The sequence below is a fragment of the Phyllobates terribilis genome, unplaced genomic scaffold (genome assembly GCF_046119375.1).
Source record: "Phyllobates terribilis strain yellow unplaced genomic scaffold, ASM4611937v1 Scaffold_10__3_contigs__length_209671492, whole genome shotgun sequence".
NCBI classification, from domain to species: Eukaryota; Metazoa; Chordata; class Amphibia; order Anura; family Dendrobatidae; genus Phyllobates; species Phyllobates terribilis.
The window spans coordinates 39,350,016-39,366,601 of record NW_027362770.1 but is presented as its reverse complement, the minus strand read 5'-3'; positions in this window follow the sequence as shown (position 1 = coordinate 39,366,601).

Below are 16,586 nucleotides of genomic sequence, written 5' to 3'. Positions count from 1 at the left end.
CGGTAAAAAATCTCTGTTATCCTGCTTTTTGCATTTTTTGCTGTAAAAAAAAAAAATAGTGTCTCCCTGATTTTTCAGACACAAATATATCTGTTGAAAATAGTCTGGTGTAGGCCCAAGAAATACAAGTGTGGTTTTGCAGTTCCACGGTACAAACCTCTGTATTATCCACTTTTGGGCCATTTGTATCTAAAAAAAACAGTTTGAGTGTGTCGCTCACTGTTCAGCCGCAAATATATATATATTTTAAAAAGTCTGGTATACACCAGTAAATTATTACTGTGGTTTTGATGTTCCACGGTAAAACATCTCTATTATCCTGTTTTTGGCATTTTTTGCTGTATAAAAATAATAATAGTGTCTCCCTGATTTTTCAGACTCAAATATATCTGTTGAAAATAGTCTGGTGTAGGCCAGAGAGACAGAAGTGTGCTTTTGCTGTTCCACGGTAAAAAATCTCTTATTATCGTGCTTTTTGCATTTTTTGCTGTAAAAAAAAAAAAATAGTGTCTCCCTGATCTTTCAGACACAAATATATCTGTTGAAAATAGTCTGGTGTAGACCCGAGAAATACAAGTGTGGTTTTGCAGTTCCACAGTACAAACCTCTGTATTATCCACTTTTGGGCCATTTGTATCTAAAAAAAACAGTTTGAGTGTGGCGCTCACTGTTCAGCCGCAAATATATATATATTTTAAAAAGCCTGGTATACACCAGTAAATTATTACTGTGGTTTTGATGTTCCACGGTAAAACATCTCTATTATCCTGTTTTTGGCATTTTTTGCTGTATAAAAATAATAATAGTGTCTCCCTGATTTTTCAGACACAAATATATCTGGTGAAAATAGTCTGGTGTAGGCCAGAGAGACAGAAGTGTGCTTTTGCTGTTCCACGGTAAAAAATCTCTTATTATCGTGCTTTTTGCATTTTTTGCTGTAAAAAACAAAAAAAATAGTGTCTCCCTGATTTTTCAGACACAAATATATCTGTTGAAAATAGTCTGGTGTAGGCCCAAGAAATACAAGTGTGGTTTTGCAGTTCCACGGTACAAACCTCTGTATTATCCACTTTTGGGCCATTTGTATCTAAAAAAAACAGTTTGAGTGTGGCGCTCACTGTTCAGCCGCAAATATATATATATTTTAAAAAGCCTGGTATACACCAGTAAATTATAACTGTGGTTTTGCTGTTCCACGGTAAAAAATCTCTATTATTCAGGTTTTGGTAGTTTTTTCCGTAAAGAAAAACAGTAGTGTCTCCTGACTGTTGTGACACAAAAATATATCTGTTGAAAATAGTCTTGTGTAGGCCCGACATCCCAGTGTGGTTTCGCAGTTCCACGGGTCAAATCGCTGTACTATCCAGTTTTGGGCCTTTGGTATCTAAAAAAAAAGCAGTTTGAGTTTGTCGCTCACTGTTCAGCCGCAAATATCTCTATTTAAAAAAGTGTGGTATACCCCAGTAAACAATAACTGTGGTTTTCCTCTTCCACGGTTCTAATCTACTCTTTATTACCCTTTTTCCATTGATAGTGCAAGTGTAAGCTATTTTACTTCATTTACAATGGGCAAGGCACGTGGCAAGGGACGTGGAAGTGGACGTTCTGGTGATGGTTCGTGCAGAGGACGGGGCCGTGGCCAAGGTGAAAATGTGTCACAACCAACAGCCACATCTTCTCGCTCCCACTTCTTGACTGAATTACTAGGGAAGCACAGAACAACACCAGTATTGAGAACTGATCAGTGTGAACAGGTTATTAATTGGATAGCAGACAATACTTCCAGTTACCTGGGCACCACCACCTCCGGTCTGTCTTCCACACGGTCAACTCTTAGTAGCAGTCAGTCTCAACCGCATACTCCTCCTCACCCTGATGCTCCTTCCTCCCACCATGCCGAGTGTCGTCAGACAGCAAGTGATCCCACACTTGGACACTCTGAAGAGCTGTTCACTGGTCCATTTCCATATTTGGGCCCCTCGCCTGATACGCTTGAAGTGGTGGAAGAGGAGATCCCATGTTGCGATGCCCAAATATTTGAACAGCCACGGCCACAGGAAGTCGACGTTGGCAATCTGTCACAAGAGGTGGACGATGACGAGACACAATTGCCAGGAAGTGAGGAGGAGGATCGTGGTGCGCAAGTGGAAGAGGAGGAGATGGCGGATGATCTAGTAACTGACCCAATGTGGAAGGAGGACATGCAGAGTGAGGCCAGCAGCACACAGGGGGAGGGAGGCAGAGTACCCCAACAGGCAGGAAGAAGCAGTGTGGTGGCCGCAGACAGAAGGCAGGCAACCGTTCCCCGTAACACCAACACGAGGGACGTTGCCAGTACAAGCGGTAGGTCTTCCAGAGTCTGGAATTTTTTTAAAGACTCTGCTGATAACCCCAAAAAGGCCATATGTTCCACCTGCCATGCCAGCATCAGCAGGGGTGACAAAACTACCAGCCTGACCACCACCAGCATGATCAGGCACATGGCAGCAAAGCACCCGACTTTGTGGGGCGAAACCCAGGGTCCACGACCAGTGTCAGCGGGTGTCACCACTGCTTCTTCCACTGTTGTGCGTGCAATAGAACCCCCTGTTGTGTGTGCAAGGCAATCCCCTGTCCATACTGCATGTAAAGATGCCCCCTCCTCTCAGTCTTCACTTGTTATGGCAGTTTCTCAAGAAACAGCATCAACGTCCACGTCCACGTCCCACCGCAGCGTTCAATTGTCCATATCCCAGACCTTTGAACGAAAGCGGAAATTCGCAGCTAACGCCCCACAGGCCACAGTCCTAAATTCGCACATTTCACGACTGCTTGCATTGGAAATGCTGCCTTTTAGGCTGGTGGAGACGGAATCCTTCCGCAATCTTATGGCGGTGGCCGTCCCTCGGTACTCGGCCCCAGCCGACACAATTTTGCCCGTTGTGCCATCCCCGCACTACACCATCACGTGTCCCAAAGCATCTGCTGTGCCCTCAACAACGCAGTTACTGGGAGAGTCCACCTGACAACGGACACGTGGACAAGTGCTTGTGGCCAGGGACGGTACATCTCTCTGACGGCACACTGGGTAAACATAGTGGAAGCCGGGACCCAGTCGGACCTTGGGACGGAACACATCCTCCCCACACCGAGGATTGCGGGCCCTATGTCAGTCAGAGTTGCCCCCACAGTGTACAGCTCCTGCGCATCCTCCTCCTCCTCCTCCTCTTCATGTTCAGCCTCCATCTCAGATATCACCACATCAGTTACAATCTGGAAGCATTGCAGTACTGCCTCCGCCAAGCGGCAACAGGCTGTGCTGAAACTCATAAGCTTAGGTGATAAACCTCACACTGCTTGTGAGTTGTGGACAGCTGTGAAAGAGCAGGCAGATCTGTGGCTGAGACCGCTGAACCTACATCCCGGCATGGTCGTGTGTGACAATGGCCGTAACCTGGTGGTGGCTCTGAGGCGAGGTGAGATCACACACGTACCATGCCTTGCTCATGTGCTTAACCTCGTGGTTCAACGGTTTCTTAAATCGTACCCCGAGTTGCCAGATCTGCTCGTGAAAGTACGCCGCCTGTCAGCTCATTTTCGCAAGTCGGCTACAGCTTCCACCGCCCTTGCTGTGTTGCAGCAGCGTTTGCAGCTTCCGGCACACCGACTGGTGTGTGATGTCCCCACACATTGGAACTCTACCCTCCACATGTTGCAAAGGATTTGTGAGCAGAAGAGAGCAGTTGTGGAGTACCAGCTGCAACAAGGCCGTCGATATTCAGGTCAGACTCCACACATAAGACCTCAGGAGTGGACCTGGATGTCTGACATATGTACCATCCTGACAAACTTTGAGGAGGCCACCAAGATGGTGAGTGGCAATGACGCCATCATTAATGTCAGCATCCCACTTGTCTGTCTTTTGCAACGCTCTCTGCAGAGAATTAAAGAGGAGGCATTGCAGCCTGAGTATGATGAGATGGATCAAGAAGCCGTAGCGGGCGATTACACACAGCCCAGCCTCATCTCATCCCAACGTGCATTGGGGGACAATGAGGGAGAGGAGAAGGAGGAGGAGGAAGAACAGGAGCTGCTATCATGCGTTGTAGACGGTAGTACCTGTACAAGTGTCATACCGTCGGTGCAGCGTGGGTGGCCTGAGGACAGGGGGGAGGAGGAAGAGGAGGAGGAGAGCATTGTCAGTCGTCATCTTGGTGAGGACACGGAAATCTTGCCCGTTACCAATCTGTCACGCATGGCTGACTTTATGTTACGCTGCCTTAACCGTGACCCTCGCGTTGTCAAAATGTTGGGTGACAGTCATTACTGGTTGGTGACACTTGTAGACCCCCGCTACAAGGAGAACTTTCACTCTCTTATTCCTGAGGTGGAGAGGTCTACAAAAATGGGGCAATACCAGAAGGCCCTTGCTGCAGAACTCTTAAAAAAATTCCCATCTGAACACGCTAGCGGCAGAGGTCACAGTTCGTTGCCCAACCAAGGCGTACATGCGAGAGAGATGCAACTCCAATCCAGCAGAGGCAGGGGAACACTGTCAACGTTCTGGGACAGTTTTCTGTCACCCGCCCAGCTTACAGGCCCTGAGGCGCGGGGTGCTCTCACAAGGAGTGGAAAGTTTCAAAAGATGGTGAGGGAGTACCTTGCCGATCGTACCAGCGTCCTCCGTGATTCCTCTGTGCCTTTTAATTATTGGGTATCCAAGCTGCACACTTGGAATGAACTCGCTCTGTACGCCTTGGAGGTCCTGGCCTGCCCTGCCGCTAGCGTGCTATCGGACCGTGTTTTTAGTGCCGCTGGGGGAATTATAACTGATAAGCGCACTCGCCTGTCAACTGACAATGCTGACAAGCTGACCCTTATCAAAATGAACAAGGGCTGGATTGGGCCAGACTTCTCATCACCACCAAATGAAAGCAGAGTAACATAAAGTCAAATCCACTGTGTTATTTCGGGAGGTGTATTCACATGCACCGCTTCACACCCACGCATGGGTATACGCTTCCTCGTTTCGGCTGTTTAATCTTCTTCTCCTTATCCTCAGCCTCCACCACCACTATACCACCAGGGTGCCAGCATTGCAAGTTCCTCCATCCTAATTTTTGGCAGCTTTTGCTGGGAAAGCATAAGCAAATACCATGGGACACCCACTCCCCAATAATGGGACTTATGTTTGTAATATGCTGTACTGCATGGCTCTTGTAAGGGGCATTGCAAGTTGCTCTGTCCTAATTTTTGGCAGCTTTTGCTGGGAAAGCATAAGCAAATACCATGGGACACCCACTCCCCAATAATGGGACTTATGTTTGTAATATGCTGTACTGCATGGCTCTTGTAAGGGGCATTGCAAGTTGCTCCGTCCTAATTTTTGGCAGCTTTTGCTGGGAAAGCATAAGCAAATACTATGGGAGACCCACTCCCCAATAATGGGACTTATGTTTGTAATATGCTGTACTGCATGGCTCTTGTAAGGGGCATTGCAAGTTGCTCCATCCTAATTTTTGGCAGCTTTTGCTTGCAAGGCATAAGCAAATACTATGGGACACCCACTCCCCAATAATGGGACTTATGTTTGTAATATGCTGTACTGCATGGCTCTTGTAAGGGTCATTGCAAGTTGCTCCGTCCTAATTTTTGGCAGCTTTTGCTGGGAAAGCATAAGCAAATACTATGGGAGACCGACTCCCCAATAATTGGACTTATGTTTGTAATATGCTGTACTGCATGGCTCTTGTAAGGGGCATTGCAAGTTGCTCTGTCCTAATTTTTGGCAGCTTTTGCTTGCAAGGCATAAGCAAATACTATGGGACACCCACTCCCCAATAATGGGACTTATGTTTGTAATATTCTGTACTGCACGTGACGCGCCCCCTGGGCCGTGTGTACACATGTGTGGGATACCCGGTGCCGGGTCTCTGGGGTCTGTAGTCTCCGTGGCGGTGACCCGGTCCTGTGGCTCAGGCTGGTCAAACCAGTGGCAGTCTTTCTTAGGTTTTGAGGTTAATTGTCCGACTGCGCCACCCGTGGATTGCGGTCAGGGAGTACCACCGCTGCGAGGCAGACCGCTGAGGCTGGTGTTGTGTGCGCAGCATAGAATGGGATAACTCCCCTCGGGAGGAGTATAGCCTCAGGGCAGTGAGAGTGGATGATGGGGGTGATGGTGCACGAGCGCAGCAGGAACGACTCAGAGTCTTTGCAGTGCAGTTCAGGGTCTTTACTGATGATTATAAGGTAGACCCTCCCGGGAGTACTGGCTAGCATAAGAGGCCTGGTCAGTCTGTGAGCAAGCAGGCGTTCCCCTGGCCAGGTGGAGTTGTAGGCCTCCCCGTCTGTCTGCACTCTTCCTGGCTACCTTGCTGTAAGCGGGTAGAAGTAGCCCACGTCCCTGAGTGTACCGTGTAGTGCTCACCCGTATAGCTGGTGACTTGGGGCCTTCTGTTAGCCTCCGCTCCACGACTGCGGTGCTGGTCCCTTGCTTGTGACTGAGCCTCCGGGCTTCTATGGCCATAGGACCTGAAATCCCCTGCCGGCTGGTTTCTGCTGCTGGATATATAAGTCCTCACAGCTTCGGACTCCTGTGTCCGGTTCCTATTGTCTTCTGCCAGGGCGAGCTCTGCTCAGCTTCCAGCTCCTGGTCTTTAGCTCCTAGCTCCTACAGAGCTCCTTGCTGTTACTTTCCCTTGCTCTCATTCTGACTCTGACTGTTCTCTGACTCACTCAACCCCGCCCCAGATCCAGTTTATAAGGACAGAATTCTCCCCTCCCAGGACTGGGGCAGGAGGATGGTGCATGTTTAAGGGATCCTGACCAGGAAACCTCCCACTTGCTCTCCGACGTACTATCTCTATTACTGTGGTGACCAGACCCCTGGGGTGCCACACATGGCTCTTGTAAGGGGCATTGCAGTTCCTCATAATTTTTGGAAAGCCTTCCATTCACTGCTTAGGCCAACAGTGCACGGGAGACCCAGTTGCTATAAATCGAAAAAAAGGTTTAGTTAACTCCCTCTGACCTCCATGTCATTTCCAAGGGGCATTGGAGTGGCATGAAATTTTTGGTAGGCATTGCACTCACTGTATGCCCTATAACTGTGTAGCCGAACCGCTCCTTTTGTTACAGAAACATATCCTACAAGACATATCTGGTTGACTGGCCTGATATTGATGTGAATGGTCCCTGTTCCTCCTGCTCTTTCTCCTTTGCCACCACCTCATCCATCATTTATCACCTGAAGCTTTGTTTTAACGGGAGTCATAGAACTGGGATAGTAGCAGGAAAACATCCAGCAATCCTCGGAGGATTTAGGATATGCGCCAAAACGCGGACCACCTCAGGCCTAGCCGCTACTACATACATGCGCTTGCATTTCAAGAAAAAAAAGCAGATGCTAACTTCTATCATCATCATCATGCTCCTCACCTAGGCACTCTCAACTCCCCTGATGGAGAAGCCAGGGCCCACCGGAGGAGTCTGGTTCTCTGGTGGGCTCGTCCAATGCTGCCCTAAAGTAGGCCAGGCTAAGAAAAGTGTGGGGGAAATCAGGACGGCTGGGGACCGAGTATGGACACCTGGCCGCCACCTGGCGGCTGGGGACCGAGCGTGGACACCCGGCCGCCGGGCGGCTGGGGACAGAGTATGGATACCTCACTGCCGAAGCGGCCATGAGGTAGTGGCCAGATTCGGCCTCCTCCAAACTAAAAGGCCCCATTTCAAGTGAAAGCTAGCAGTATGGTATTGCAGCCTGCGGGTGGGTGGGTGGTAGGCTGCATATTTTCGCTTGCATTGCAAGGAATGGGGGAGGTACAATTGAACACTGCCCTGGGACAAGGACTTGCACGGGGATAGTTGCAAGTCTGCATCTTATGATGCGGTAAGGATCACTTCTGATGGGCACACTTTTAGACAGTGACCTGGGGGTCAGAGATGCTTCCAGGGGTCTTCCCCATGCTGAGCCCTTGTCTTTTCAGCACTGTATGCATGTGTCACACAGCACATGGCCAGATAAGGTTGTAAAATGTTAAAATGACATTTCCCGGTGAATGCATTTGTCACGGTTGAAAGCAATACAAAAGTGCAAAAACGCATGAAAAATGTTACTTGTGAACATAGCCCAAGGTGTGGAGGAGTATTTTTGTTTTTGGTTATTTATTTTACCTTATACACAAGTTTTTACCCTGGAAAGGAAATTCCTTAATATATTTCACAGGAAAACCGTTTCAGTTTCGTTTTTGAACGTTTTATTGTGAGTAGTGTTGAGCCACCCCCGTAGTGTTCGAGTTCGGTTCGGTTCGTTGAACACCCGTGTGTTCGCCGAACTGTTCGTCGAACTGTTCGTCGAACACCTTCGAACACCGTTAAAACCAATGGCAGGCAAACAAAAACACATAGAAACACATAGAAAACACCTTCAAAGGTGTCCAAAAGCTGACAAACTGCTCAGAAGACATAACTAACACATGGAAAAGTGACAAGTACATATAGTCATGCGAAAATAAAAGAGGTGGAGGAGTAAAAGGAGGGGGAGACACAGATATAGGCATGTCATGCCCTTCTAAAATCCAAAAAGTGAGAAGCCGACACGGCCAGTCCGCTCCTGCCCGTGCCACCTCCGTGTCGCCGGGTTTGTGCCAGAGCCGCGGTGAACCCTGATGGCCAGCCCCCCTCTCCCAATACTGGTGCCTGTCCGCTGGTGGGTCGATCGAGCCCCCCTGTGATGGAGGCAGCTCTAAGCTTTTTAATTTAAATTGTCTCTCTAATTTGAATGAATACACTTTAAATCCATTTACAAGGATCTATTGGAGGGCAAGTCTCATGCCAGCAGCCGCGTAATTCCAGCTCCAGTAGCGTCCACTAAAGCTGCTGCAGTTAAAAAGCTTTTATAAGGATCGAGCTCGGCTGTCCACCGCAAGGCATCCTACTGCCAGTCCCAGCCCCTATGCCTTGGGGTGCCTCCTGATGCTCTTCACTGAGTATCCCATGGTCCCGAAGCATTTCCTTTGAAAAAATTAAGTGTCTAAACTACAGGTGGTGTAGCTTGCTTAACAGCCGGGATAATCCGCTGACTAGCAGACACTGCTACTAGGCACAAAGTATTTCCTGGGCTAGATGCAGTTAAAAATTTGTAATTAGATACTCTCGTTGGATGCTGAGAAAGCATTCCATAGAGTCTCCTGGCACGCCATATATGATTCTCTTAAAAAGCTTGGGGTAGGGGTCTAGGGGACCCTTTTATAGCCAAAATCACGGCCCTGTATCACAATACGTCACCTAGGCTGAAGATAAATGGAACTGTAGCACCCTGAGGGCTCGGTTGCTACAGAGGTATTGCACCTCACCCAGAGGTGTGATATCTCACTCTCAGGTAAGGATGGAGTGTGGATCAGGACCCGACACCTGCATGCATTACACCACATTGCCGTGGGGCAGGGCGACCAATATGCCTCTGATATGGGCACGACAGTCCCTGTCCCTGGCTGGAGTGGGGGGAGGGAACACTGAGGAAGGGGAACCCTGTAGTGCAGGAGCAGGGAGGAAGCAGTTCCTGGGTGCATTGAGAAGGGAGTATAAAAGGTGGGCACCATCTTAGTTCAGTGCAGAGAAGTCTGAGCAGAAGTGGCAGGGAGCAGGGGCTCTGCATGAGCTCTGCTCCGGAGGCGGGCCTAGTAACAGAGGCCCAGGCCTGGAAGAGGCAGAAGGAAGGAAGAGGAGCGGAGAAGGCTCCAGGAACGAGGAATGAAGGGATCCCAGGGGTGCGGACGGGCGAGTCGCCACCGCACGCCCGAATCCACCTGCGTGGAGGGGTCAGGCCAAAGGGGGAGACCGGTCCCCGAAACTAGTGGAGGCAGGAAACGACCCTCAGCTAGAAACCGGAGGCTGTGACATTTTATGTGGCGCAGCCCCTCGCTACACCCGCTAGGAAGGCACCACATAGGGTCAGGGAAACTGGCGCCAAGTTTACCAAGAGGAGGCCCGAGGCAGCCGGACAGAAGGGTTGGTAAGAAAGGCCAGACAAAGGACACACAAAGGGGGTCCTGTGAAGCACTCCAAAGTTATCTGGGAGTTGTCTGAGCCCCTCACCTGGTGAGCACAGTACGACGTGGGCAGCCGTTACCTGCAGACGTGGCCTGGATAATAAGAACTGTGAGTAAAGGACCTGGACTGCATCACTGACTCCGTGTCGTTCCTGCTGCTGCCCTGCACCATCACCCCCATCCTCCGCATACACTGCCCTGAGGCTATACTCCTCCCGTGGGGAGTTATGCTACGCTCTGCTGCACCCACAACACCAGCCTCAGCGGTCTGACCTGCAGCGGCGGTTCACTCTGACCGCAATCCACGGGTGGCGTAGTCGGACGTTTAAACATCAAAACCACATAAATAGTTCCGCCACTGGTTTGACCACCCTGAGCCACGGAACCGGGTCGCCACCACGAAGACTACAACCACCAGCATCCACCAAAAAGGGTCCGGCTCCGGGTGTCCCAAGGCCCAGGGGGTGCATCAGAACATTTTCATCACCTTTCACAATCACCAATGGGACAAGGCAGGGATGTCCTCTGTCCCCTCTCTTATACATCCTAGTGACGGAGCACCTGCTCTCATCAATTCGCCATAACCCCAATATTAGGTGGATTGAGGTGGGAGGCACCGAGTACAAGTGCTCTCTATTTGCTGATGATGTCCTAGTATATATCACTCAATCACATATATCCATCCATGCTGTTATGGCTGAAATAGATCACTTTGTTACATGGTCAAATTTTAAAATCAATGCAGCGAAGTCTGAGGCCCTCGATGTCTCCCTCCCCAAATCCATATAGGATTCCATCCAGTCCAACTTTCCCTTTGCCTGGCCCTCACAGGGTATCAAATACTTAGGAATTCCTATTCATAGAGACCTCTCCCATCTATGTTATCTTAATTTTGGGCCCTTTATTGAACAACTCCATACAGACCACGGTTGGCAAGTTAGAACTGTAAGATTCACTACGTGAACCACTGGTGTTTTGTGGAAAAGCACATGTACACTGCGTTCCAAATTATTATGCAAAAAGTGTTTAGGAGTGATAAGGGAAGAATTTGTTTGTTTGTCAGTTAAACTCATTGATGGTGATGTGTGTCAGGGCTCTTTATATCACTGTAAGCAATTGCAGACACCTGTGCTAATTAGTTTGGCAGGTGTGTCCAATAAAAGGCAAGACTACTTAAGAAGGCTGTCTCACATTATTAAGCAGCCTACATTTTCTGCCAAAATGGGAAAGAAAAAGGATGTGTCGGCTGCTGAGAAGCAACAAATTGTGGAGTGTTTAGGTCAAGGCATGACTACAATCAACATTGTGCGATGATCAGGATGAAGTGTCTTGGCAATCAAGAAGTATGTAGCTGATTCACAGTACACACGTGTGCGTGCTGATAAGGGCAAATTGAGGACTCTTTCCTACAGGCAATTACGTCAGGTTGAAAGAGCAGCGGCAAAAAAGCCTTGTCATAACAGCAGACAAGTTTTTGAAGCTGCTTGTGCCTCCAACGTCCCCCGAACAACAAGATGCAGGGTCCTTCAGAGGTTTGCAGCTGTGCATACGCCATCCTGTCGACCTCCTCTATCCACTTCACACAAGCAGAAACGGCGCCAGTGGGCCAAACATTACATGAAGACTGATTTCAAAACTGTTTTGTTCACGGATGAGTGCCGTGCAGCGCTCGATGGTCCAGATGGATGGAGTGGAGGATGGCTGGTTGATAGACACCCCACGCAAACACGGCTACAGCGCCAACAAGGAGGAGGTGGAGTAATGTTTTGGGCTGGAATCATGGGGAGAGAGATTGTCGGCCCCTTTAGGATCCCTGAAGGCGCTAAAGATGAACTCCATAATGTATGTGGATTTTCTCAAACAGCACTTCCTGCCATGGTTCAAGAAGAAGAACCATGTATTTCACAGCAAGATCATTTTTCTGCATGATAATGCACCATCTCATGCTGCACATAAAACATCTGCATCTCTGGCTGATATGGGCATAAAAGGGGACAAACTTATGGTGTGACCCCCATGCTCCCCTGACCTGTACCCCATTCAGAACCTTTGGAGCATCATTAAAAGGAGTGTCTATGATGGCGGGAGGCAGTTCACATCTAAGCAACAGCTCTGGGAGGGTATTCTGTCCTCATGCAAAACAATTGAAGCAGAAACCATCCAAAACCTGACAAATTCAATGGACGAGAGAGTTCAGAAGCTCCTTTCGAACAAGGGGTCCTATGTGAAAATGTAACATCACCTAGAATAAAGTTTTGAGTTGAAAACTGTTTGATTTCAGTTTCTAACAACCTGCTAATGCTTATAATTTCAAAAATGACCATTTTTTTGGTCTTTATTAAAATGAAAAGGTTGATCGAAAAGTTTGGGGGATCTAAGAGTGTGGCAACCCAGTAGTCATGATTACTTCGAATTCTGACAATATGAGGGTCATGCTGCAGGTAGTGCAGCAAGAAGGCACTTATGTGTCTTGCGCATCTCGGAGCCCCAAAATTATTTTCCGGGCTAGATGCAGCTAAAAATTATTATTAATTTTAAATCTGGTGAAGCTTTAGTATAGATGGCCTAATAGGATCAGTGCTGCACACTGCTACAAAGCCCAAATTATTTTCCAGCCAAGATACAGATAAACATGATTAGTAATTTGAAAGCTTAAAACGGTTGGTAGGGTGATTTTAACCAATCATCAAGCTTTTACTCTCCCCAGGATGACACAGGGGTAGAAAAGTTGTTTCGGATCCATGATTTGTTCATCTTTATGAACGTGAGTCTGTCTACATTATCAGTGGAGAGCCGCATGCGCTTATCTGTCAGCACACCACCAGCAGCGCTGAACACACGTTCAGACAGAACGCTGGCTGCGGGGCATGACAAGATCTCCAAGGCGTAAGTGGCTAGCTCCGGCCATTTATCCAGATTGGAAGCCCAAAAAGAGCAAGGGTCCAGTGACACAGTCGTAGCTTCAATGGTTACTTGGAGATACTCCTGTACCATCGTCTCTAGGCGTTGACTATGTGTCAGACTTCTTGTCTCCTGTGGCCTTGCAAAGGATGGGCTAAAAAAGTGGTGAAATGATTCCGCAAAATTGATGTTACCAGCAGATACTGTGGTTCTGTTACGGTTTGAGTGCTGAACACTTGACGGTCCCACGGTTGGCAAGTTGGAACTGTGAGATTCACTACGTGCACCACTGGTATTTTGTGGAAAAGCACATGTAAGATTCTGCAACAGTCTCTGCTGATACTCCTGCATGCGTGCATCCCTTTCTATGGCAGGAATAATTTCTGCAAATTTACTTTTGTACCGGGGATCTAACAGTGTGGCAACCCAGTAGTCAGGATTATTTCTAATTCTCACAATTCGAGGGTCATGTTGCAGGTAGTGCAGCAAGAAGGCACTCATGTTAGCCCTTCCGCATACAACTCCTCCTCCTCTACTTCCTCCACCTCCTCTTGTGCCACCACCTGACTCCGAATTCTGTTTAACATGTGCTCCAGCATGTAAATCACCGGAATAGTCATGCTGATAATGGCATCGTCAGGACTAAACATCTTCGTCGCCATTTCAAAACTGTGCAGAAGGGTGCATAGGTCCCTGATCTGAGACCACTCCTCCAGCGTGATTTGCCCCACCTCTGAATCTCGTTGGCCCAGGCTATACGTCAGAACGTATTGCACCAGGGCTTGTCGGTGCTGCCACAGTCGCTGCAACATGTGCAGAGTTGAATTCCACCGGGTAGGCACATCGCATTTTAGCCGGTGAAGTGGCAGGCCCAGCGACTTCTGTAGAGATGTAAGTCGCTGAGCTGCGGGATGCGAACGGCGGAAGTGAGCACACAGCGACCGTGCCCTCTGCAGAAGGCCATCTAGTCTGGGATAGTGGGCTAAAAATTGCTGGACAACCAGGTTCAACACGTGAGCCATACAAGGCACGTGTGTGACATTGCCCCGGCGAAGGGCCGCACCCAGGTTTGCAGCATTGTTGCACACGGCCTTCCCTGGTTTCAGGTCCAGTGGAGACAACCATTCATGAAATTGGTTCTCCAGAGCTGACCACAACTCCTCAGCTGTGTGACTCACATTTCCCAGACATTTCAATGTAAAAACCGCCTGATGACGTTGAGCCCTACTGCCAGCATAGTAAGGAGGTGTGCAGGATCCCTTCTGCGCAGTTAGAAAGCTTGTGGCATGACCAGACAGGCTTTGGGTGCAGGTGGAAGACCGAGAGGAGGTTGAGGAGGCAGAAGCAGTGGAGGAACTTTGACATAAAGAGGATTGACGCACAACTCGTGGGGACAGCAAGACTTGGACAGCAGCCCCTTGTCCTGCTGTCACCATAGTTACCCAGTGCCCAGTCAGCGACATGTAACGCCCCTGTCCATGCCTACTCGTCCAAGTGTCTGTGGTGAAATGCACCATGTCACACACAGAGTTTCTCAAAGAAGCGGTGATGTTGTGTGCGACATGCTGGTGGAGCGCAGGCACACCTTTCTTTGAGAAGTAGTGCCGACTGGGCATCTGGTACTGGGGCACTGCGACGGACATAAGGTCTCGAAAATCCTCTGTGTCCACCAGGCGGAAAGGCAGCATTTCTGTAGCCAAGAGTACAGATGAGCGGTGTTCGACTAGAACTGTTCGCCAATCTCAAATTCGAGCTGTTTTGGGCTGTGTTCGAGTTGTTCGACGAACACGAACGATTTGCAAAAAATTCGGCTGTTCGAGGTTATGTTCGATAACTGTTCGTGCACCAAAAGCGTGTCCTGCATGTCTGGCGCTATTTAGAGCACCAATCATGCAGGGATTGTCTGCCACTCACTGTAATGCCACAGCCATGGTGGTTGTGGCATTACAGTGATTGCCCAAATCGATGGGAACAGTGCCAACAGTGAAACATGAAAAGCCGGCAATTCCGCAGCGGCATACACCTGTACCCGACAATTTAGAACCGAAAGAATAGAGCTTCACACATAGATTAGATAGATATAAACATGTCAGCCACATATATACGAAGTACAGTGAAAGTGCTGCTTACTGTACTTGTCATTTAGCGTAAAGGATTTATCAAAAAAAATAATAGTGTTTTCATGCACCGTCTCTTTAAAAAAGCCGGCCGGCAATTCAGCAGCGGTACCCGACAATTTATAACAGACAGAATAGAGCTTCACACATAGATTAGATAGATAGAAACATGTCAGTCACATATATACGAAGTACAGTGACAGTGTTGCTTACTGTACTTGTCATTTAGCGTAAAGGATTTATCAAAAAAAATAATAGTGTTTTCATGCACCGTCTCTTTAAAAAAGCCGGCCGGCAATTCAGCATCTGTACCCGACAATTTATAACAGACAGAATAGAGCTTCACACATAGATTAGATAGATAGAAACATGTCAGTCACATATATATGAAGTACAGTGATAGTGTTGGTTACTGTACTTGTCATTTAGTATTAAAATAAAGGATTTATTATTAAAAAAATTGGCGTGGGGTTCCCCTTAATTTTAGGCTCTAGCGGAGGTTAAGCAGACAGCTGGGGCAGATGTTTGAAGCCTGGGAAGGGGGTAATACCCACGGAGCTTCCCAGGCTACTAATATCAGCCCCCAGCTGAATACATAGCCTTTACTAGCTATTAAAATGGGGGACCCCCCCAAAAAAAATGACGTGGGGTCCCCCCTAATTTAATAGCTAGCAAAGGCTAGGCAGACAGCTGGGGGCTGATATTAATAGCCCAGGAAGGGAGCCATGAATATTGGCCCCCTCCCAGGCTAGAAACACCAGCCGTCAGCCGCCCCAGAAATGGCGCATTCATAGGATGCGCCAATTCTGGCACTTAGCCTCGCTCTTCCACGCTGCCCTGGTGCGGTGGCAGTGGGGTAATAGGGTTGGGGTTGATGTCAGCTTATAATGCCAGCTGACATCAAGCCCAGGTTAGTAATGGAGAGGCGTCTATAAGACACCCCCATTACTAACCCCATAGTCAAAGTTAAAAAAAACACAAACACCCAGAATAAAGTCCTTTAATTGAAATAAAGACACATTCCTTTATTGTTCTAAATTAAACCATACTTATCGTCACGCCCATTCCAGCTGAAGCCAACGATCTCCTGCAATAAAAGAAAAATAATAAAGCAACCTCATCCTTACCTTTCCATGGTTCCCACGACAGCTTCAGCTCTGCTACATCGAGATGACAGGCTGGACCGCAGCAGAACGCTGCCATCCAGCCTCTCATCCCGCAGACACTGAGAAGCGCAGGCTTGCTTGCGCTGCTCAGCGTCTCTATGTGACGACATCCAGATGAGCCGAGTTCATGTCCAATGAACTCGGCTCACCTCATGCACGTCACTGACAGCGTGGGAAAATTCTCACGCTGAAGCGGTGAGTGCAGGAGAATTCTCCCACGCTGTCAGTGACGTGCATAAGGTGAGCTCATGTCCAATGAACTCAGCTCACCTCCTGCACGTCACTGACAGCGTGGGAGAATTCTCCTGCACTCAGCGCTTCAGCGTGAGAATTCTCCCACGCTGAAGCGCTGAGTGCAGGAGAATTTTCCCACG